Raw genomic sequence first — 23,579 nt, 5'->3', positions numbered from 1 at the left:
TTGAGTGTTGAATTTTGTCAAATGCTTTTTCAGCATCTATAGAGATGATCATATGATTTTTGTCTTTGCTTTTATTGATGTGGTGTATGATATTTATTGAGTTGCATTGTTGAACCAACCTTGCATCCCTGGGATGAATCCCACTTGATCATGATGTATAATTTTGTGTATATGTTGCTGTATTCTGTTAGCTAGTATTTTATTGAGTATTTTTGCATCTATATTCATCAAGGATATTGGCCTATAGTTTTCTGCTTTTGTTATATCTTTGTATAGTTTTGGTATCAGGGTGATGGTCGCTTCATAGGATGAATTTGGGAGAATGGCCTCTGTTTCAATTATTTGGAATAGTTTATAGAGAATTCATATCAATTCCTCTTTGAAGATTTGGTAGAATTCTGCAGTGAACCCATCTGGTCCCGGGCTTTTCTTTGTTGGGAGCCTTCTGATAACAGCTTCAATCTCTTTCATTGTTATTGGTCTGTTCAGATTGTCTACATCTTCTTGGCTCAGTTTTGGCAGTTTATGTGTGTCCAGAAATTTATCCATCTCCTCCAGATTTTCAAATATGTTGGTATATAGTTATTTATAGTAATCTCTAATGATTTCTTGTAACATAACCTTTTTCATTTCTAATTTTTGTCTTGTGGGCTTTCTCTCTTCTTTTTTTTGACCAGGAAGGGGATCACAACCCTCAGCATGGTGTGGTCTGCACCACTCTCAGCCAGTGAGCACAACGGCCATCACTATATAGGATCCGAACCCGCAGCCTCGGCGCTACCAGTTCCACACTCTCCCGAGTGAGCCACGGGGCAGGCCCTCTCTCTTCTTTTTTTAGTTAGCCTTGCTAATGGTTTGTCAATTTTATTTTTCTTTTCAAAAAAAAACAACTTTTTGATTCATTGATCTTTTGTATCATTTTTTGTGTTCCTATTTCATTAAGTTCTGCACTGTTCTTAATAATTTCTTTCTGTCTCATAACTTTGGGTTTGGATTGTTCCTGTTTTTCTAGTTCTTTAAGGTGAAGTGTTAGGTTGTTTACTTGCCATCTCTCCATTCTTCTGAAGTAAGCATTTAATGCAATAAATTTCCCCCTTAGTACTGCTTTTGCAGTATCCCACAGGTTTTGATATGATGTGTCATTATTTTCATTAGTTTCAAGAAATTTTTTGATTTCCTGTTTAATTTCTTCTTGGACACATATGTCATTAAGTAGAATGCTGTTTAATTTCCATGTGTTTGTATAGTTTCCAGAGTTTCATTAGTTATTGATTTCTAATTTTAACCCATTGTGATCTGAAAAAATACATGAAATAATTCCAATTTTTTTGAATTTTTTGCAATTTGATATGTGACCTAACATGTGATCTATTCTGGAGAACGCTCTATGTGCTGAAGAGAAGAATGAATATTCTGAGGTTGTTGGATGGAATGTTCTGTAGATATCTGCCAAGTCTAATTGGTCTAAAGTGTTGTTTAGATCTTGTGTTTCTCTGCTGATTCTTTGCCTAGAAGATCTGTCTCATATTGAGAATGGGGTGTTCAGGTCCCCTGCTATTATGGTATTAGTGTCTATCTCATTCTTTAGGTCTAATAGTGTTTGCTTTATAAATCTGGTCACTCTGATGTTGAATGCATATATATTTATGATTGTTACGTCTTCTTGATGGATAAATCCTTTTATCATTATGTAGTGGCCTTCTTTACCTCTTTTTATGGTTTTTGCTTTAAAGTCTATTTTATCTGATATAAAAATAGTTACTCCAGCTCATTTTTCATTTCTATTTCTATGGTTTATCTTTTTCCATCCTTTCACTCTTAGTCTATGTGTGTCTTTACAGATGAGGTGAGTCTCTTGAAGCCAGCATATAGTTGGGTCCACCTTTTTAATCTGGCCAGTCAGTCTGTATCTTTTGAGTGGGAAATTTAATCCTTTCACATTAAGAGTTGTTAATTGAAAGGTGTTGATTTACTGCTAGCATTTTATTGACTTTTGCTTGGATGTCTTAAGTACCTTTTGTTCCTTCCTTTCTGATTTACTGTTTGTCTCCTGTATTTGTTGGTTTCTTGGGACAGTAGATAAACATTTTTTTTCTCTTTATTGTTAGCGTTTTTATTTTACTAGTGGGTTTTGTTTTTGCTTGAATATTTATGGCAGTGGTGGTTGTTTTTCAGGTACCACATGCAGTACTCCCTTGACAATTTCTTGTAAGACTGGTCATGTGATAGTGAACTCCCACAGTTTTTGTTTGTCTGAGAAATATAGTATTTGTCCTTCATTTCAAAAGGATAGCCTTGCTGGGTAAAGTGTTCTTGGCTGGCAATTTTTGTCTTTTAGTATTTTGAATGTGACATCCCATTCTTTTCTGCCTTTAGGGTTTCTGATAAAAAGTCTGATGTTAGTCTGATTGGGGCTCCCATACAGGTGACTTGCTGCTTCTTTCTTGCAGCTTTTAAGAATCTCTCTTTGTCTTTGAGTTTTGCCTATTTGACTAAAACAGTTCTTGGAGAGGACCTTTTTGGGTTGAATATGTCTGGGGATCTTTGAGCCTCCCGAATCTGAAGATCTGTGTCTTTTCCTATACCTGGGAAGTTTTCTGCCATTATTTTGTTGAATATGTTTTCTTTTTTTTTTTTTTCCTTTTTGTCTTTTTTCGTGACTGGCAACGGATCGCAACCCTCAGTGTCACGCCCGTACCGGACCGGGACCAGCAACGGGATCGCAACCCTCGGTGTTGCTCCCACACTTTGCTCAGCCAGTGAGCGGCCGGTCTGTATGTGGGATCCGAACCCTTGGCGGGAGCGCCGCCACACTTCCCAAGCGGCACACTGTAGCAGTGCGCCACTGGGCCGACCCTGTTGAATATGTTTTCAATGCCATTTCCTTTTTCCTCCCCTTCTGGAATACCCATGATTCGGATATTTGAGCGTTTAAGGTTTTCCGTTATCTCTCTTAGATTTTCTTCAATGTTTTAAATTCTTTTTTCTTTTTTTCTGTTTGCCTGTGTTATTTCAAATAACCCATCTTCAATTTCAGAATTCTATCTTCTGCTATTCTAGCCTGCTGGTTAAACGCTGTTGTGTTTTTTATTTTATTGAATGATTTTTTCAGCTCCACAAGCTCTGCTACATTCTTTTTCAGGGCACTGATTTCTTTGTACATTTCTTCTTTCAGGTCCTGTATACTTTTTCTCATTTCATTGTGTTGTCTAACTGAGTTTTTCAATATCTCAATTAGTTTCCTTAGAATTGTTGCTTGAAGTTCCTTGTCAGTCATTTCAGGGACTTCCTGTTCTATAGAATCTAGAGCTTGAGAGTTATTATGACCCTTTGGTGGTGTTGTACTTTCTTGATTTTTCATATTTCTGGTATCTTTCCTTTGGTGTTTAATCATTGTGGCAGGGGATTTCATGGTCCACTTGTTCAACCTTAATGTCTGGCTGGGATGTTGCAGGCACTGCCAATTTGGCACAGCTGCCTCAGTGCCTTTGGGCCTGGCCGCTCTAGGGCCACTCTGGGCAGCGTGCACTGGCCTGAGCTGGGAGTCCTGCAGCAACACCTATCTGTTCTAATGCACGTGGCTCAGGGCACATGGGCCTGGCAGCTGTCAGGCCTCTCTGGGTGGCACACACTGGCCTGGGCTGGGAGTCGCACCTGAGTGAGAACTTTCATAAGTCACTGTTGACTTGGAGAAAACCAGTGGATTTTGAAATAATACTTTAAAAAATATATAAAATGCTTCAAAACTCCTGTGCAGTCACTAGGTGAGATATTAACAAAAATGTCAGAAAGAAAACACAAAGATAACCTTGCTTGAGTTTATTGAAGTGATTTTACTACATGTCCCCAGGGAATGTCAGGAAAGGGAGTGACACAGATGGTGATCTTTAAGACTCCTATCTCAGATTCTGAATTTCCCTCAAAAAGTTAACCTTTTTCCAGGAATGCAAGGGCAGCCCCAGTGTCGTCCAACATGGCCATGCTGCCTGAGTTACAGGCTAGCCATGGGGATTGGTGGTGGGAGAAGGCCAGGGTGGAAATCAGTCAGAACATAAACCACTGTGGGTCCCGGGCTGGGAGAAGTGGGAATTTAAGTAGATGGTGCCACAGGCCAGAAAGGACACCAACTGCTGAAACACCCCAGATGTGTTAGTTTCCTAGGTTGCTATAACAAAATAAACAACAGAAATTTCCTGTCTCACAGTTCTGAGGTCAGAAGTCCAAGATCAAGATGTCAGCAGGTCCCTACTGCCTTTGAAGGTGCTGAGGGAGGCTCTGTCTCAATCCTCTCTCCCAGCTTCTGGGAGTTCCTTGGTTTGCAGCAGCAAAACTTCAGGCTTCATGTGGTTTTTTCCCTGTGTGCATCTGTCTCCAAATTTCTTCTTAAGAACACCAGTCACAGGGCTATCTGGTTAGCTCAGCTGGTTAAAGCACAGTGTTACAAGACCAAGGTCAAAAGTTCAGATCCCTGTACAGGCCAAATGCCAACCCCCTCCCCCCAAACCATGAACCCACCCTACCCCAGTACTACCTTTTCTTAACTAATTACATCTGTAGAGATTCTGTTTCCAAGTAAGTCACATTCTGAGTTTTCGAGGGTTAGGACTTCAATGGATGGATTTTGCAGGGACACAACTTGGGACTCTGTTCTGAGCAATATTGAAAACCAGAGGATACCACAGGCTGGTTTCCTAAACATCCTCCTAAATTAGGCTGTCAAAAGGCTGGAGTCTCTATTTTTGCTGAGATTAGTCTTTGGTACGGAAGGAGCTGGCTCTTCAGACACGTGCCGCTTGATCTGGGCTTGTGTAAAGCAGTCTTGGGCACATGCAAAGGAGAACATATCCCATCTCCACCCCCTGCCTCCCAACTGCTCTCCTTTCCACTGAAGCAGGTGAAGAGAAGGAGGGCTGGCCGAGGAAGCTCTTGCTCACTTCCAGGAGTACAGGAGCAAGACATGGATGGGTTGGCTTCAGGCACCCATGTCTGGCCTGCTGTGATGGACGGCAACAAGAAGCCCTGACTTCCCTCGCACAGGCTTTGGGGAGCTTGCTGTGAGCTCCCTTCCATAGGCCTGGAAGCTGGGTGCTAAAGCTGGGAACCCTCTGGTCTTGAACCTCATCAAAGAGATATGGCCCTTACTTGGTTTGTGAAGGAGTGTCCAAATGAAGTGACTGCACTGTGGAGAAGGCCCCAGTGGTCCCAGGGGAGATGAGCAGCCCTGCTGAGCTCCACAGTGGGAAGATTCAGAGCAAGCCACTGAGGGGGTGGGGAAGCTCAGAGGCCTTGGTCTTGCTCTTCCTATGGTAGACTGTGTCTGTGAATAAACATACAGCTGAGCAGCGGAAACTCGGGTGTGTTTATAGTTCTTGGAAAATCAGAGAGGGAACAGGGAGTGGAGACACTGCAGATAACATGCAGTTAGGCTCAGCTCGCCCCTCTCATTTTCCTTTTTACTCCAAGCTACAGAAGTTCTAAAGATGGGAGGAAGAATATTGAGGAGGAAAAGGGCACAGTCCCTGGTTAGGGGACCAGATTTATTTTTGTCAGAATTGACCCTCTTCCTTTCCTGCTGCTTTTAAACCAAACACTGCTTCCCCAAACTTAAGATTTACTAGGGGCTTCACCAGACTTAGAAAATTCCAAGACTGAGATGCACAGTGACCCGGGGAGTTGTTGCACAGCCAGGCTCTTTGCCTGGTCCTGAGGACATCTGAGGAAGATGTGTCACCAATTAACAAGTGGCTTCAGGTGGGAAGTTAGCATCCTGGGACATCCTGACCTGGCCCTCTTGGAGGGGTATCAGGGCAAGGAATTCATTTTCTTCTCAGAGACTCAAAGATTGGGAGGTGAGAGAGGGAAGACAATGATGTAAGATCATTCTTTGAAAACACCGGTTTGCATTCAGGTCTTGCTGCTACCGAGTGTTTACCTCCCCCACCCCTGAAGATAGCCAGGCCTTTGTGTCCCCAGCCAGCCTTGCAGGCGCTTTTGTGTGGCACTGCAGGAAGTAGCGGTTGCCAGGCACCCATGAGACACCCCCTCCTCCTGGCTTTTGTCTTGCCCAGGCCTGGGTGGATTGAGGGGAAATACGCTGCCTAAGAGGAAGAGAGAATGGGGTGAGTGCTCAGGGCTGAAAAGACCCAAGCCGCTGTGGGGAGGGACATTTTGGAGAGCTCCCCTCCAGAACTGAGGAGTGAATGGGGGCTTTGTGATTTCCGCACCTAGAGAAGCAACTCTCCCCCCACAATACTCACACTCTCTTGTGTATTTGGGTGGGGGCTGGAGGAGATGGGGGTGGCAAAATCTCTAGGACTGGATTCTTGGCTTCACCCAGAAAAGCTCTTCCTCCTTTCTTCATCCAGTCCTTGTGGAAAGAGGTGTCCCAAGCAGTCCCTCTCACACAGGGGTTGGGGAGCAGAGCGCAGACTGGATTTCTGTTCCCATTGGCTCCTTCTCCTCCTCCCAATTCATTGTAGTTATTTTTAATCCTATTGGATTTTCCCACATGCCTCTAATTCTCACTACACCACCTCCCAACTTCTATGACTAAACTTATTTTTACGTTGTCAATATTTATGGCATGTATGGTTTTAGTTTCTCCCACTCTAATTAATTTACTGATGCTTTCTCTCTAGATTGATTTTGAAAACTGGTATTTACCATACAGCACTTACAACAGTATGATTATGAATATATTATTTACTATAGACCTAAACAAGGTGATGTTATGAGATAAAGAAACATACTCAACATACTCACGTGCCACTAAAAGCTATGACACTAGAAGAAAAAAAATGTGCAAATGTCAGTCAAATAATTTATTTTCTTACACTGTATCAATTGCTCAAAATTATACCATGTTTTAGATTGCTTTATATTTAAACCTTGACTTTCTTATTGTTTTTCTTTTAGTTTCTAATTGCCTTTGTTTTTTCCTAAGAGTAGTATGTCTTTACATTTTCACTAATGTCATCTAGATTCTTGATGATATTTGTAAAGGTGAATTCACTGACCTTCTTTGACTTCTTATTTTAATCTGAGCAGGTTGATTTCTAGGTCTGCTGCATAATCTTCATCATAGGTAAGTTCTCCTGTTTTTTGATCTCATACATTTTTCTTTGAATTTATTTTAAGTTTTGCTGGAGTATATCCTCAATTATTTTTTTAGAAGAGTAATTAGTAGAAAACCTGAGCTATGCATGTCTTAGAATAACTTTATTTTGATTTCATATTTTAGTAGTAGTGTGGGTTGGTATGTAACACCATGTTAAAAATAACTAACTTTTCCTCAGAACTTTGAAGGGATCTGGCTATAGGTTAAGAAATTTGATGCCCATCTGATTTTCATTCCTTTTAGAAAAAACTGTGTTCCCCTCCCCACCCTGCCTCTCAAAATCTTTTAAGCTACTTTATTCATCCCTGTTATTCTGAAAGTTCATATCTTGGTATGAATCTTCCCCCATCTATTAATCTTTCTCAACACTTTTTAATCTCAGTTGTTAGATTGTTCTTTATATTTTAGAAATATCATTGTATTATTTTATTTATTATTTCCTCCCCTTCATTTTCTCTATTTTCTATTTCTGCAACACTCATTGACTAGATTTTGGATGGATCCCTCATGTTTTAGTTACCTATTGCTGCATAACAAATTACCACAAATTTAGCAACTTAAAAAAAAAAACAAAAAAAAAAAACACAGGCTGGCCAGTTATCTCAATTAGTTAGGGTGCATCCTTACAACACCAGGGTCATGGGCTCCAATCTCCATACCATCCAGCTGCAAAAAAAAAAAAAAAAAAAAAAGTCTTCACATGTTCAATGTCTCACAGTTTCTGTTAGCTAGGTTTTTTTTGCTCAGGGTATCAGAAGTCTGCAAAATTAGTTAGGGGGCATCCTTACAACCCCAGGGTCATGGGCTCCAATCTCCATACCATCCAGCTGAAAAAAAAAAAAAAAAAAAAAAAGTCTTCACATGTTCAATGTCTCACAGTTTCTGTTAGCTAGGTTTTTTTTGCTCAGGGTATCAGAAGTCTGCAATTAGGGTGTCAGCTGGGCTGCAGTTTCATATAAAGGCTTGACTGAGGTTGAATCTGCTTCCAAGCTCAGCAGAATTTATTTCCCTGTTGGAAACCGGACTGCAGGACTGAGGCCCCAGTTTATTAGGATTGCTGGCTGGACACTGCCCTCAGCTCCTAGAGGCCACTCTCAAAAGTCTGTGACAGGGGCCTCCCCACTCTGAATGGCTGTTCACTCCTTCGAAGCCAGGTAGGGAGAGAGGATTCCTGGCATTGGACTTTGCAAGAAAGGGTCTTGTATAATGTAATGTAATCACGGAAGTGGCCTTCCGTCATCTTTCTCATAGTGTAGTCTACAGAAGAAAGCCGCATTCAAGAGATCTATTACACAACATGGTGACTATAGTTAATAACAGTGTATTGCATTCTTGAAAATCACTTCAGAGTAGATTTTACCTTACCACAAGAAAATATGTGAGGTAAGACATATGGTAAGTAACTTGACTTAGCCATTCCACAGTGTTTACGTATTTTGAAACACTGTGTTGTGCATGATAACTATACATCATTTTTATTTGTCAATTAAAAATAAATAGGCCAGCCAGTTAGCTTACTTGGTTAGAGCATGGTGCTGATAACATCAAGGTCAAGGGTTTGGATTCCTGTACAGGCAGCCCCCGACCCCCCTCCCCCCCAAAAAAACTGCTCATGTCTTTAAGGGCCAACCAGTTAGTTCAGCTACTTAGACCATGGTGTTATAACACCAAGGTCAAGGATTAAGATTCCCATACAGGACAACCACATACACACAAAAAGTAAATAAGTATATGGGGAGGAAGGGAAGAAAGTCAGAGGTCTAGCCCACATTGAGGGGAGCAGATTCCACAAGACTGTGAACACCAGGAGGCAAGAATCTCGAAGGGGACCACTCCAGATGGTGTCTGCTACACCGAGGTCTCCTAATCACCCCCACCCCCACCTTGAGCACACAGTTTTCATTTAAAAAAAATTTTTTTCCCCTTTTAATCCATGCTCTGGAATATTTTCTCTTCTTTTGAAGTAGAAGAAAACTCACTATATAGTAGGTTGATATCCTCAAAATCTAGTGGAGAATGTGTTTCAAGGGAAAGGGAGTGGTGAATGGTGTTAACACTATGCTTTCTCTGCTGATGAGTCAAGAGAGATGAGGACTGAGAATTACCACTGGATTTAGCATCGGGGATCACTGTGACCTTGGCAAGAACCACTTTAGTGAAATAATGGGGGTGAAGCCTATTTAGAGTAGGTTCAATAGAGGATGGGAGGAGAGGAACTAGAGTCAGAAACCATAGACAACTCTATGGAGTTGTTTTTCCATGAAGAGAAACAGAGAAAATGGGGTGTTAGTTGGACAAGGGTGCAGGATCAAGAGGGATTCTTTAAAATGGGAGAAGTTGCATGTTTGTAGGCTGGTGGCAATGATCCAGGAGAGAAGGAACAGAAAATAAAGTGGTGCAGGAGAGAAGGGACAACAGCTGGAGCAAGGACCTTTATTGAATGAATAGGAGGGAATTGTGCCTGTTGCACAAGTGGGAAGGTTGGCTGTTGACAGGAGCGTAGATGGTTTACACAGAAGAAGAGGAAGAATGATGTTGGGAAAGAAAGGTTAATAGCAGGGATGAGGCCTACTCCCCACTGAGGGCATGTCGGGGGAGATGATTGACCTTAATCAGACCTTCTTGTTAATATGTTAATGATATTTACTGACAGAGAGAGAGAAAGAGAGCAGGAGTTGCCGGTGTCAGGGTGATCAATGGAAACGACCTAGAGTTATTTAACAGCCCATGCCATTACTCCAGCGTGAAGGCAAAATTAAGGGATTTTCAGGCATGCAGAGCTGAATGGGAAAAACTAACTGTTCTTCCTCTACTGTTCTTCACTCTGACATTGATGTGTCAGGGTTTTACTCCCCAGACCAAGAAAGTCTCCAATCCTCAGTGGACACCAAGTAGGTGTCCTACAACTCAGTTCAATTCTGATGCTATCTTCCTGGAGTCAGCACAAACCCCTCAGGTTACGGGCTTAGTCCCACGACATCACCTCCACTTCAGATGCCAGTCACAAGCCACGTTCTGACCTGTGCTTCGGACCAGCTGGCTGAAGTTCCCATGATCCACCCCTCAGGTTGCTAGAACAGCTCACAGAACTCATGAGAACAATTTATTTATTAGATCACCAGTTTATTTTAAAAGGATACAACTCAGGAACAGCCAGATGGGAGAGATGCACAGAGCAAGGCATGAAGGAAGGGGTGCAGAGCTTTGTGCCCTCTCCAGGTGGGACATCCTCCCATCACTTCCATGTGACCAGCAACCCAGGAGCTCTCCAAACCCCATCTTTTGGGTTTTCATGGAGGCTTCATAACATATGGATGATTGATTAAATAAATCATAGGCCATCGGTGATTAAGTCAATATCCAGCCCTGGAGGTCAGGAGGTGGGACTCAAAGTTCTGACCCTCTAATCACATGGTTGGTTCCTCTTAGGGACTTTCCAAAAGTCACCTTATTAATATAATCTCAGGTGTGGTTAAAAGAGGCTGGTTGTGAATAGCAAAAGATGCCCCTTTATCACTTAGGAAATTGTAAGGGTTTTAGGAGCTCTGTGCCAGGAACGAGGGACTAAGACCAAAATACATGTTTCTTATTATATCACAATATCATAATCGCTCAGAAGTTTTCTATCATTCACCCTTCTGAAAAAAAAATTTGAGGCTACACTTCAGCAAAACCTACAATGAATACAGGGAAGAAGAGGTATCAGGTCAAGATTGCTTATTGTAAGTTAGCCTGGAATTTATGGAGTTATGCAGTATGACTCTCTGGGGCTCAGACAGCACACCACTAAATGTCTTCCTTTGAAAACATTCCATATACATTGTTTGGAAAATAATTGTTAATCTGAAAACAAAATACATCCTTAATGAAGGAGAAACATTTTTTAAAAGCGGAGTCTGACAGATTTGGGCTCCTCCTGAAAGAAATGCCATATCTATGCCTGGGTTTTGCCTGTAGTCTTTGGATTATTGTGAAGTTTGATGCTGGGTAAGGTCTACGAATCAAGTGGGTCTGCTCTGACAATTTAGATCTTCTACCTGGAGGCAGATAGGTAGGCAGGTGTCATTGTGGGAGTACGATGCACACAAAATCTTCCATAGGCTTTTTTTTTTTCCAATTATCTTTGGTTCCCTGTATAAACGTTGATTTCTCTGAAATTAGTCATTCTGTTTATTCCTCTTGGTCCTTCTCTTTTGAGCACTAATTTTGGAAAATCGCTCTTGGTTACCTGGCAACAAGCTCAGCAGAGACTGGTGGCTCACACCTCTCAAGGGGAGAGCCTGAATTTTCTTATGTAATCAAGTGCTCCCCTGCATCCACTGGGAGGGCTTTTACTCAAATTCACCTTCACACAGTAGCAGGCACCCTCAAATCCCCCACATGCAGACAGCTGGCATTTCCCAAGAGGTAATAGGCACCAGGGCTCCAGCTTCTCTTGACCTAGAGGAAACCGAGGCCAAACATATAAAGCATAGGATTTATTGAGCCAACATGACAATTGCAACTGGGGAAATGCATAGGTCAGGCTGACCTGAGAAATTGGCTTGGAAGAGGGCCAGCAGGGCTTAACAGTTTTAATCACAAGAAGGGGGAAGAATCAAAGGAAAAAGAGAGAGAACAGTCCCTCTCTAATCAGTTCATCAGTTTTTCTATTGTTTGTACATGATGTACGGATTTGGAGTTGTTACTAGGTTACATCCTACCTGCAGAGATTTAGGGTAAGGCTTACAAGAAGCACTCTAGGTTATTGTATGACTCTCTGGTGCCATCACATCTGCTTCTAAGTGAAAATGGTCTTATGATAACTTTTTCAAGGACATGTGGACATGGCTCCTGACATATCCCAGATCTCCCAAGGCACTATAATTTAGCTGACCTGGTCAGAGCATATTTTTTAGTTATGATTTCTTAGTACCTGAGGTCAAAATATTTATTTCTCGCATTCAAGACCATTGTCACGGTCACTTTATACAAAGGGGAGCAATAAGAATTCGGGGCCGCCTGCAGGACCCCATTGTGTGCTCGGCTGCTCCCCAGATCAAGCGTGCCTCTCTACAGGACGTGAGCAACCAGGTCCTACGCACTTTCTTCTGCTTCCAACTTCCACCACATCGTACAGCCACAGCCCCTGGTGTTTACCCTGATCCCTTTGGCGATAGTCTAGTGATCCTTGGTGTTCTTTTCTTATTTGTGTATGAAGGGCCAGACTGATACGTGTGATTGGCATGGCTACCAAAACAACTGTGCAGGTTTGCTCTCCTAACACAGTTTTTCCTGAAACAGGCATGCTGTCCGGGGAAAGTGTGTGTGTTTATGTGTGTGTGTCCATGCACTGGTTGACAGTGCACATGCGCTGAATGACAGGTTTTACTTTTGAGTGGAACTCTGCAGGAAACCAATAGGCCAATTTTGTTGACAAAAAGGCTAAGGCTTCCCTCTGATGTGCTAGCATGCCCTCTTGGAGCCCTAAACCCACTGTGATATAGGTCACTGGATTTTTTTTAGAGACCACATCTCTGTGGGTTTTTCCTTAGGGCTAAACACAGTAGTGGCCAGTCCTTGGTAGATGTGGGGTTAGAGAAGACAGAGGGGAAAGCAGCCACTACCATCATTGTTCCGTAGAAAGCCATCAATAAGTGCCTACTTTCTCTACTGCTCTTGTCCCTGCTGAGCTTAGGGCCTCCCTGGAACTTGCAAAGGAGATCAGCTTTTACCTGTACTGCAAGCTTCTCCTGAGGGCGCTCAGGCTGCTTGTCTTCTCATACAAAACTACCAAATATTCTTTCCATATTCTAGAAATCAGTCACAATCTGCAGTCCACTCATTTCCAGTTATGGTTGTTTTCACCCTGTATTTCCTTCTTTCTTTATTTTTCATTGAAACATAATTGATAACACATATTTCTGGGGTACAAAGTTGACTATCAATAATTGTATACAATATGGGATGACCAAATCAGGATAATTAGCATATCCATCATTACAATACACCCTGCATTTCTTTACTTGCAACACATACACTCATCCAAGATTTTGCACCAGAAACCTAACCCCTAACATTTTATTTTTTTATTTTATTTTTTTTTTGTCTTTTGTCTTTTTCTGTGTCCGGCAACGGATCGCAACCCTCAGTGTTGCCCCCGTACCGGACCGGGGACCGGCAACGGGATCGCAACCCTCGGTGTTGCTCCCGCGCCTCGCTCAGCCAGTGAGCGGGAACCGGTCTGTATGTGGGATCTGAACCCTCGGGCGGGAGCACCGCCGCGCTTCCCAAGCGGCGCACTTATCCAGTGCGCCACCAGGCCGGCCAACCCCCCTAACATTTTAAAAAGAGTCTAGGTTTGAAACGATAGGATGCCATGAACCCTGACTTTTGTGTTTACATGGAATGTTAAAATAGAATGCTTTTGCTCTCAATTTTGACTGCAGCCTCAAAAGGTTGAGTCAAAAGTAATAGGTGGCAACTGTTTCCGCATTTCCATGTCTCCTGTACAGAGCTAACAAAGGTGATCAACACCTGTTTCTGTGGCCCCCTCATCCCTCCTCTTAACACCCACCAAAGGGTATAAGAGGTTGAGTTGAAGTAGGACGCCCTGCAAAAAACTTGCTGGCAAGCTGAGGCATTCTTCTTCCCCCACCCCAGACAATGGGGAGGGGACAGGGATGCTTGACCTTTTACACAAGCATGGTGAGAAGGGCTTCAGAGACACACTTGGAAAGTCTGATGAGCATTGCTTTGAGTAGGTAATGTGTTAGACCTACGTGCATGAAGCCAAAGCTAACAGGCTAAGCTGCAGCCACGTGTGAAGAAAGGGGGAGAAAAGAGGGCTGCAGGTGCTACACTCAAGGGTGCTTGAACATACCCCGACTTGAGTGGGCAATGAGGATTGTAACTGGATCCATCTGGAAGGAATCCTGCACAGGAGAGGAGCCAAGTGAAGGGATCTTAGCAGTATTGGCAGGGGAGCACCACTGGGTTAGGTGCTGAAGGTGAGGATTGTCATGACAGTTGAGTGAGAAAGTGCATCACCCATGGGAGGGAAATGGGCAGTGTGAGGTCTCACAGGGACCTCTGAAGAACCCACAAGTGCACTCCAAGAAAAAAGTCAGCCTGGAGCCTCCATAATCCATCCTCAGTTGAAGTCCCAGATCAGCTATTAGAGAGGAGAAACTCGAGGAAATAGAGGGCCTCAGCCACACACCCCCAACACCCACAACCAGCCCAGAGACGACCACCGACCACCGAGCTGCTGCAAGAAGTGCCCTGGGCTCCCGAGCTGGGGTGGTTGGGGGCGAGGCTTCAGCCACACACCCCTGACATCTGCACCCAGCCCAGCTATGACCAAGGCACTGCTGGAAGCCCTCTGGTTTCCCCTGTAGTAATGAGGGGGCTGCCGCAGGCCTCAATCCCACCCCTCCTCCTTTCTCCTTCTCTCACCCTATTTCCTTCCCCCTTCTTCTCTGCCCCTTCCTCTAACTGCTCTGCAACAACACCATAGAATGTAAAAATATAATATTAATAAATAAATAAACTAAAAAAAATAAAAAAGAAAAGAAAGGAAACTTTCCCATTGCAAGTTTCCAGTCTGAAGGAGTCTTGAGCTGGCTAAGGAAGAAGACAACTTAAAATACAGTTTGAAGTTTTTACTGTACATGAAGCTATGTATATTGATTATTGAAATAAATTTGTCACTATGACTAGAAGTAACAAGAAGTCATTTTTCTTTTCTGAGAGTTATTATAAGATTTTTGAGGACTGTCTTAGATTTTATCCAACAGTAAGAGAAGAAATACTTCCATCGGGCAGGTTTGAAAGAGCACTGAAGAGAAAGAATAAAGTTGTTTTCTGTTTGCACTTCATGAAAGTTACAGCTACTCACTCGGATTCAGATTCAAATGTGCCTTTTGGGAAAAGAAAAAACTGGAATTACAGGCAGCAATTTAGAAGAATAGTGGTGGCACATACGTTGGCAAAGTGTCCAAATGTGAAAACATTCATTTATTATTAATCCATCAAAAACAAATTGATCAGCTCTTGTGTGCCATGGCCTGAGCTGGGTAAGAGAGAGTCAAATGTGGATGAGAGTGAGTCTGTGCTGCCCAGTTCTTAGTCTGGGGCAAGAGTCAGATGTATAAACAAATAAATTACAGCCCAATGTGATATCATCATGCAGATGTATATGCAGAATTATATTGAAGCTTTCTCATATCTCATATTGTTCATTTGCATTTCTTATCTTCATATTCCTAAAATTAAAGTTTAGTTGGGGAAAACCGATAACCCTGAGTTGGGAATTTTCTAGTGGGGAAATAGGCAAACCACAATGGAATAAGGGGTGAAGTGGGGCCCAGGCCATAAGTGGATGGGCCAAGAGAGAATTTGCCCACTTCATGACTTTGCTGAGAGCCCAAGAAAACGAAAAATTCACCAAAAAACAAGTTTTCCAACAGCTATGATGCAAATTAAATCTGTGATTAGAGCATGGTAGAAATTGGCACAGTTACATGTCTTTTTCTTATACATATAAAAAAAGATCTTAACTAAAGCTATTTCTTGCACTTCACTTTTGAATTTGGCTAACATTATGTTAAATGGGAAGAAAATAGACAATTTTTAAACGCCTTTGGTATTTGGCCCTAATCATACACAAGAGTGAAAAATGAGAATAATAATCTTTACCATTTTAAGGTTCAAAATCTTTTTCTTTGGAGTTTCTGAAATGAGCAAGGTACAAGGACTTTAATTTTTTTCCCAAAGGTCTTGAAGAAGATAATTTGTTTTTTGTTACTCTGTCAGATGAAGTAATATTCTCTCCTCAGAAATAAGGTATTTTGGCCATCCAGCTATTTAGAACCTACTTTAAATCTGACTACCATTGCTGTGGATTGAATGTCCCCCACCCCCAAACACACTGAAGCTTAAATTGTGTACCCCAAAGTTCCAGGTATTAGAAACATGGCCTCCACTGTTACAATGCTAAGAGGGTGGGAAATCCTATTATGATAACCAAAAAGTGGGGCCTTGAAGAGGCGATTGAATTGTAAGGGCCATGCCATAGTTTATGGGCATGGTTCTGAGGTCTTTAAAAGGAGAGCATGTGAGAGTCTCTCTCTTTCTCTACTTCTGCCACCTTGCAATGTGATATCCTGTGTCACCGAAGCCACCACCAAGGAAGAGCCTCACCAGATGTGTTCTCTGGACTTTGGACTTCCCAGCTTCTGAAAATGTAAGCAATAAATTTCATTTCCCTACAAATTACCCAGTTCCAGGCATTTTGTTGTAAGCAACAGAAATGGACTAATACAACCACTGAACCAACATATTTGAATTTATTTCTCTGTGCAATAATGTTAAAAATTTTTGAATGTGGCAAGCTACATTTTAGCCTTTTATTTTGTTTTTTTTTAACATTCTACCTTCTTCACTTTGAACCCAATTTACTTGTGGTTAGGATTTATTTCCCCATGTGATAGGTAGCTTTGTGTGAAAATATCATCAATTTTTATATTATCTGTATAAGAGCCATATGGTTTGAGGGAAGGCCCTATTTCTTCCTTCCTATCCCACCCTCCAAATCCCTCAATTAACAGCTATCCTTTCAAAATAAATTTAAATTCTTTTTTTTTTTTTTGGCAGTTGGCTGGTATGGGGTTCTGAACTCTTGACCTTGTTAAATTTAAATTCTTAGCAGCAGTTATGAATTTAATGTAGAGTACTTATATGTGAGAAAGAATGTATTATTTATTCTAAATTAAATACATTGGTCATGTTTTGGGGGTGTCATTAAGGACCTGAAGACTTACATAGTGCCCTCAAACATAGAAAAGCATCTAGTCTTCACCACGTCATTGCCACGGTTGAGACACCCATCCGCCATATTGCCACTGTTGAGTGCTGTGCCTAGAACACTGTGGGCAGTCAGTCAATATTTGTTGAACAAATGAATAAATGCTTAAAAGGTTTATTCAAAGGAGGATCTCTTACCCCAGTGTCCAAGGCCATGATTCTTAATTGTTGGTATCCAAAGGGTTAATTCATAGCCCCCCCCCCCCCTTTTCTTCCCTGCTTGAGTTCAAAACCACCTGAGAGACAGGTGCAGGAATAGTGCAGACGGAGACCAAAATATCATTTTAGATACTGGTAAAGCTATGCTGGACAGAATGGCCAAACAGTGTGCTAATACTAAACCCCAGAGTTAGACGTTTCACCCACCGCCATAGTTTGGATATGATTCCCCCCCAGCGAAATCCATGTTGAAATCTGATCCCCAGTGTGGCAGTGTTGGGAGATGGGGCCTAGTGGGAAGCGTTTGGGTCATGCCCTTGCTGGGGAGTGAGTGAGCTCTTTCAGGAATGAATTAGTTCTTGCAAGAGGGAGCAGTTGTTCAAAAGAGCCTGGCACCTCCCCCTCTCTCTGTAGCTCTCTCCCCCTGTGATCTCTATGCACTCTCTAGCTCCCCTTGTGCTTTCTGCTTTCTGCCATGAGGAGAAGCAGCCTGCGGTCTGTGCAGATGCAATTGCCAAACTTTCCAGCCACCAGAATCATAAGCCAAAGAAACCCCTTTTCTTTATAAATCACTCAGTCCCAGCTATTGTTATAGCAACAAAGAAAACTACCAAGGTAGGCTGGTTCATTTGCCCAGCCAAGGCTGCTGTGGGCAACTGCAGCCCTCCTCCCTTGGGGCAGAGCCTGGAAAACTGAAAGCAGAGTGAAGCAGGGAAAAATGCAGGAGACCTGACTGAGCAGGCCTGGTTCCTTCTCCCAACTCATTCATCAGAGCAGTGTTTCTTCCTCCCCTGGGAGGACCGACAGTGATGGGAGGACAGATGTTGGTGTTTAACTCTTACGGAGGCCTCTCTATATGGGAGAAAACATCAAAAAGGGAACATGTGCAATCCCCTTGACATTAGTATTCAGTTCCTCTATCATTTATGACCCACCTCATAAGGGAGGTCTCATGTTGTCTTGGGCGCAAGTGCCCACCCACCATGAACTGCTAAGTGTGAGTTCCTCCTCAGTCTCTGGAACTAACACTCCCTGAATCCTTTTCTGGTCAGTTCTGGCTCCTGCACTGCAGAATCAGTCCCCCTCAATGGGTCTGTACTGATGGGCCTATGCTGCTGGAACAAAAGCTGAGCAGTGGGTCAGTAGGCAGGGAAGGGTTTTTCTGAGTTCTGGTTTTAGTTGTGCAGTAAAAATATCCTGATGCCATAGAGCATGGAGTCAGAATATAATTTCTTAGGATGTGAAAAGAAGAAAAACAACTCCCATTCTTCAGGTTCTCTACAGTATTAAGGATAAAATGCAAATAAATATTCCAATAATTTATTCTGCTGCTCCCCTTGTTAAAATTGCATTTGCAATATAAATAATAGGCATTTTGGTGGATTGGTGTAGAATTCAGCATTGATGCAGGAAAAGAAAGATGATATAAATTCTAACTCTTCTTTCCCCTCATGACTCATTGACAATTTGGCACAGGAGCTCGATCGTTGTATAGTGACAGAAAGAAGCCTTGAAAGATGGGACCCTGGCCAATTATAAAATGGTCAATTCTTAATGTTCCTGTTGAAAGTGGCCCTTCTGGTGGTACAGGCAGCTGCCTGACGAAAGATCTGTCTGGCTCAATGTGACTTTCAAAACAGTTCTGCTACCAGAAAGGCCAGCACCAAAATATAACTATAAATATAACCATGGGCATGGATGAGGAAGCAGGTCACACACATACTGTTTGCCACAATCTTGTGAACCCGAGGAGAGCTAGCTTTGTGCAGTCAGAATAATAAAAGGAGAGATCCTGGGTCTTTAATGATATCTTTGAACTTATAAATCAAACCAACCCTATCTTACCTCGGAATGTTGAGTTACATGAGTCTATAAAATATCAGTGTTATAAAAAATATTTATCATTTGAGCCAATAAGTAGATAGAAACATTTTGAAAGGAGTGGTAACATCTTGAGCTATTTTCTACATAAATTTGGCTTTTTAAATTAACTCTTGTCAGTAGGCAGGCTTTCAAGAAATAGAGCACAAGGAAGTTACATTTTGATAAAAGGGGGTAGAAAGAAAAAAGGGAGGGAAAAGAGAGAAAGGAAGACAAGGAGAAAAAAGAGCAGAAAGTAATATTTTTTTCAGAAGGTAATTTTTAAAGTCAGCATCTGGACCCAAATTTTTACCAGACTGAAAGAGATTGAGAAAAAGAAAAACCATGCAGAGTTTTCATAAAGGTAAATCACTCAATTCAAAGGACTTTCCTTTAATAACACCTAGATCAAGGGTTCAGATCCTCGTATGGCCAGCTGCCAAAAAATTTTAAAAAATAAGGAAATGAAGGACTTTTCTTTAGTCTAAGATTATGTTCTTCCAACTATTTTTTGGTGTTAAAATAATCTTTTTAAAAAAACATGAATGGTGGTGATGACAGTAGTTGCTTCATTTTTGTTTTTCCGAATTTCCCCATTTGAAATAAAAAGTGGACAATTTTATTATGGTCCACCTTATTTTTTTTTAAGTGTGCTGGTTCTTGAAGTTCAAGATTTAAGAACCACTTCCGTAGAGGATGAGTCAAGGCCAAGAGTGCGTGGGCTGAACAGGACCCACGTGGAGACTGAGAATGGCTGAGAAGGGAGCGAACCAGAACATAGGAAAGGCAAGGCAGATGGAAAGAGCAGAAAGGGACTGGTAAGAGCGAGAATTAAAGGGCCTTTCCATCCACTTCTTTTAAATGATCCTTGACTATTTAAGTAAGTGATATATACATACATGTATGTATGTATTCACATTATATCACAGTGCTTAGTGCAATGAGAATTATACAGGTGTTTTCTGTTGTAGGGTTAGTATAACTAATCCATGTAAAGAAAGAAGAAAAAGGAAAGAAGAAAACTAATATCTGATGTCTTGCACTCATTATCTCATTGAGTCCTCACAAACTACATTTTTATCCCCACTTTACAAATGAGGAATCTGAGTATCTGAAAAATTATCTAAGGCCATGGAGTCCCTAAAGGATGAAAGCCTATTTGAACCAAGGTCAGCTACACCACACACTACCTCAATGCTGAGGCTATCCAAAACATTCCACAGTACAAAATTGCTAATGTTAAGGTTTAGACCATTTATAATTTTAAAACCTTTATTGCAGAATACTAACGCTCCCATTTGTATTTGACTCAGACCAGTAGTAAAATGAATGTACATTCAGGGACCATGTATCAGTTGCTGATGAGAAGTTCAAGGTTTGCCCAGAAGGGAAGAGGGTGCTGAAAATGAGGACTTGAATAATCTTGCTTTGTTCTTTGCAATTTAAAATTATTAACCACAGTAGTGCATATTAGAAGATCAAAAAGCAGAAGTTTCTCTAAACTCTTTTGCAGAACTTTCTTAGAAGCATGGAGGAAGGGGGCGGGCTTAAACAGATGGAGAAGCCATCATTGTACATCTTCCTAAAGTGGTACCAGGTTCTTTGTTAGCAATAATGTGAAAGGAATACAGCATAAGTTGAAGAAACCAGGGGACTGATTTTCAGAGTTTAGTGAAGTTCACCCTAGTTACATATTTTAAGGGAGTATCAAGTACATGTCTACAAAACAATGAAATTTACTCTAGAAGCAATGTCTTGATTGGGAGTTTTCTTTAATCCTCAACTTTGCCATTATTCAAAAAATGTTCCATGCTGATAAATCTCATGATCAAAGCAGACAATTTTTGTCAGCAATTATATTGTTATCTATTCTGTAGCTGAAACATGATGAGGCAGCTGATTCAGCAGCTAGTAATAAACTAAAGCGCATTTCCCCAAACCCGATTTAGAACAGATTTATATGTCCTTTGGCCACTGATAAATCTGGAGCTTCACACAACCTTCATTTAAAAGTTCCTCAATGCTGTCCTAATTCAGAATCTATCCCTTCACCCTTGCTGAAACACTAGAAAGAAACAGTTCTCAATGTCACAGTAATTCACAACTTCTTTAATGAAACAAGCTTTTTACAGCTCCATATATCCATCTAAACACAGCTAAGCACAGCTCTCTGCCCTTGACTCTTCATGGAATGGAATCGGCCTTTCTCTCTCTATAAAACATAGGGATTGACCACCTCATCATATATTTTGAAAGTACATTTTCTTGTTTGTCTTTCTGCTGGCAATTCTTAAACCAGGATAAAGTTGGCATGTGTTTTGGAGAAACTGAAAAGAACTTTACTGCTCAACGGAGACCTATATAAGAGTGAATTTGAAATCTGAAGTAGTTCAAATATAAAAATGTAGACTATGTTCTCTAGAAAGCTTCCTAATCAGTAACATTTTAGCAAAGCTGAAGATCTGGAATGATAGGTTAATGTACAATGACCCTGATCTCATCTGTCCTGGATCAAAGTGGGTGACTGAGAATGACTGAGAAAAGCAGCCCTGATAGCAGAGAGCTAGCTGGTACCATCAAACGAGGTCTTGACTTTTCTGGCACTCACGGCTAGTACTCAAGCTAAGTTTTGTCCTCTTCTGTTTAACAAAAGTAATTTCACAGAACACTGACACCAGACAAAGCATTCTGTGATCAGGATGGATCAGGACAAAAACAAGTGCCCTCTATAAACATGCCTGAACAAAGCTAAAACCAGGAATGTTCTCCAGACCACAACAACGATCAAACATTAACCATCAAACCTGACTAATAAAAGTGGAGGCTGCTTCTTTACCCATTACAGCTTTGGCCTGGTTCTAGTTTCTCTGTCTAGATAAGATTCACTAAGACACCTGTTAAAGATTGAATTATGACACCCTTTCCCCCCACAATTCATATGTTGAAGCCTTAAGCCCCAGTATCTCAGAATGTGACCTTGTTTGGGAATGAGGTTGTTGCACATGGAAATAGTTGTGAAGGGGTCATGCCGGAGTACAGGGACACCTAATCCAATGTGACTGGTGTGATTATAGGGAGGGAAATTTGGACAGAGACACACACATACAGGAGAACACCATTAGAAGACCGGAGTTATGTGGCCACAAGCCAAGGAACTGCCAGATGCTAGGAGAGAGTCTTGGGACAGATACCTCCCTATACCTTCAGACGGAGCGTGGCCCTGCTGACACCTTGATCTCAGACTTTCACACTCTAGGACTCTGAGACAATACATTTCTATTGTTTAAGCCACCCAGTTTGTGGTAGTACTTTGTTCTGGCAGCCACAGGAAACTAATAAATACCCAGTCATGGAATAGCCTTTGTTTCAGACAGTATCAAATCCAGAGCAAAACCTTACTTCCTTGAACTCTCCCCCCAAATCACCTCACAAGCCCAAATCCTTTAACAAGTCTTTCTTACACACTCTTACTGAGATGCCACACAATTTTTTATGGTGTCTATTCTCTCTTCCTGCAATAAATCAATAAAACCCTCTTTATTTAATTACAAATGTATTCCTGGTGGCCTTTGGCTAAAGGGCATTGACACAACTCAGGAAACTTTTTTCTTCAATAATGTGTATAATGATGGCTTGTTTCAACCTCTTGAGTTTTTTTCAAGTAACCCTTAAATTCATATCAAGGATGTGTGTTCTCTATCGTCTCTTCATCATAAAAAGGCTTCTATATATCACTGACTGAATTTTATTCAATTTCAGGGCTGCTCTTTATCACTTCAAGTGTGGGTTTTAAATTCTATCTCTGTATTTTAAGCTAAGATAATGTTTCATTATCTTTCTACTTTCATTAGTATACTTTTTTTTAAATTTTAGCCTTTTTTCTTATAACTCTGGCCTTTTTTTACATAGGCAGTGTCATTTTGAATCTTACTGAAAATTTCAAAGAGTTTTCTCAGTTTTTCTTCTGGGGTCTACATTAAATCATTTTTAGAGGTTTCTGCTTTTTTTTTTTTTTGAGTTTTCACTATCATGAATCTTTTCTCTGGTTTTGCAATACATTTTTAAAATCTCCACACTTTGTGTTTGTGTATATGGTAGAACACATTATTGTTAAAAAATATTCACCTCTAGGAGGAATACACTCAGTTGAGCCCAGGCTAGATCAGCCAATCCCTAGCTGACATACAGATCCATGAGAATAAATACTTATTGTTGTATGTCCCTAAGATTTTGTGGGGTTTTTTGTTATGCATCAATTGCCAGTGGATTCACCCTGTTTCCTCACTTATTCGCTTGCTCATTCACAGTCCCATGAGGGATTAACTCCAGGTCCAGAATTTGCCAAAAAACGTGGGTGGATGACCTTGGTTTCACTGTCTGACAACTGGGTGCTGATTAAATTTTCTCCCCAGATCTGTAACTGTTTAATAGGTTAGTGTCCTTAGCTTCTAGCCTTAAGTAATTTGTTAACTGTGGAACTGATGGGATTTTATTCTACCCCTCTTAGTAGTTCTGTGACACTGAACCCAAAGAGAATAGGAAAAACAATTCTCTCCAGAGTTGGCGCTCTTTGCTTAGAGCACTTTACTTGTGGAGA

The sequence above is a fragment of the Galeopterus variegatus genome, unplaced genomic scaffold, assembly GCF_000696425.1.
Source record: "Galeopterus variegatus unplaced genomic scaffold, G_variegatus-3.0.2 Scaffold85, whole genome shotgun sequence".
Lineage (NCBI taxonomy): Eukaryota > Metazoa > Chordata > Mammalia > Dermoptera > Cynocephalidae > Galeopterus > Galeopterus variegatus.
This window is presented reverse-complemented; position numbering follows the sequence as displayed.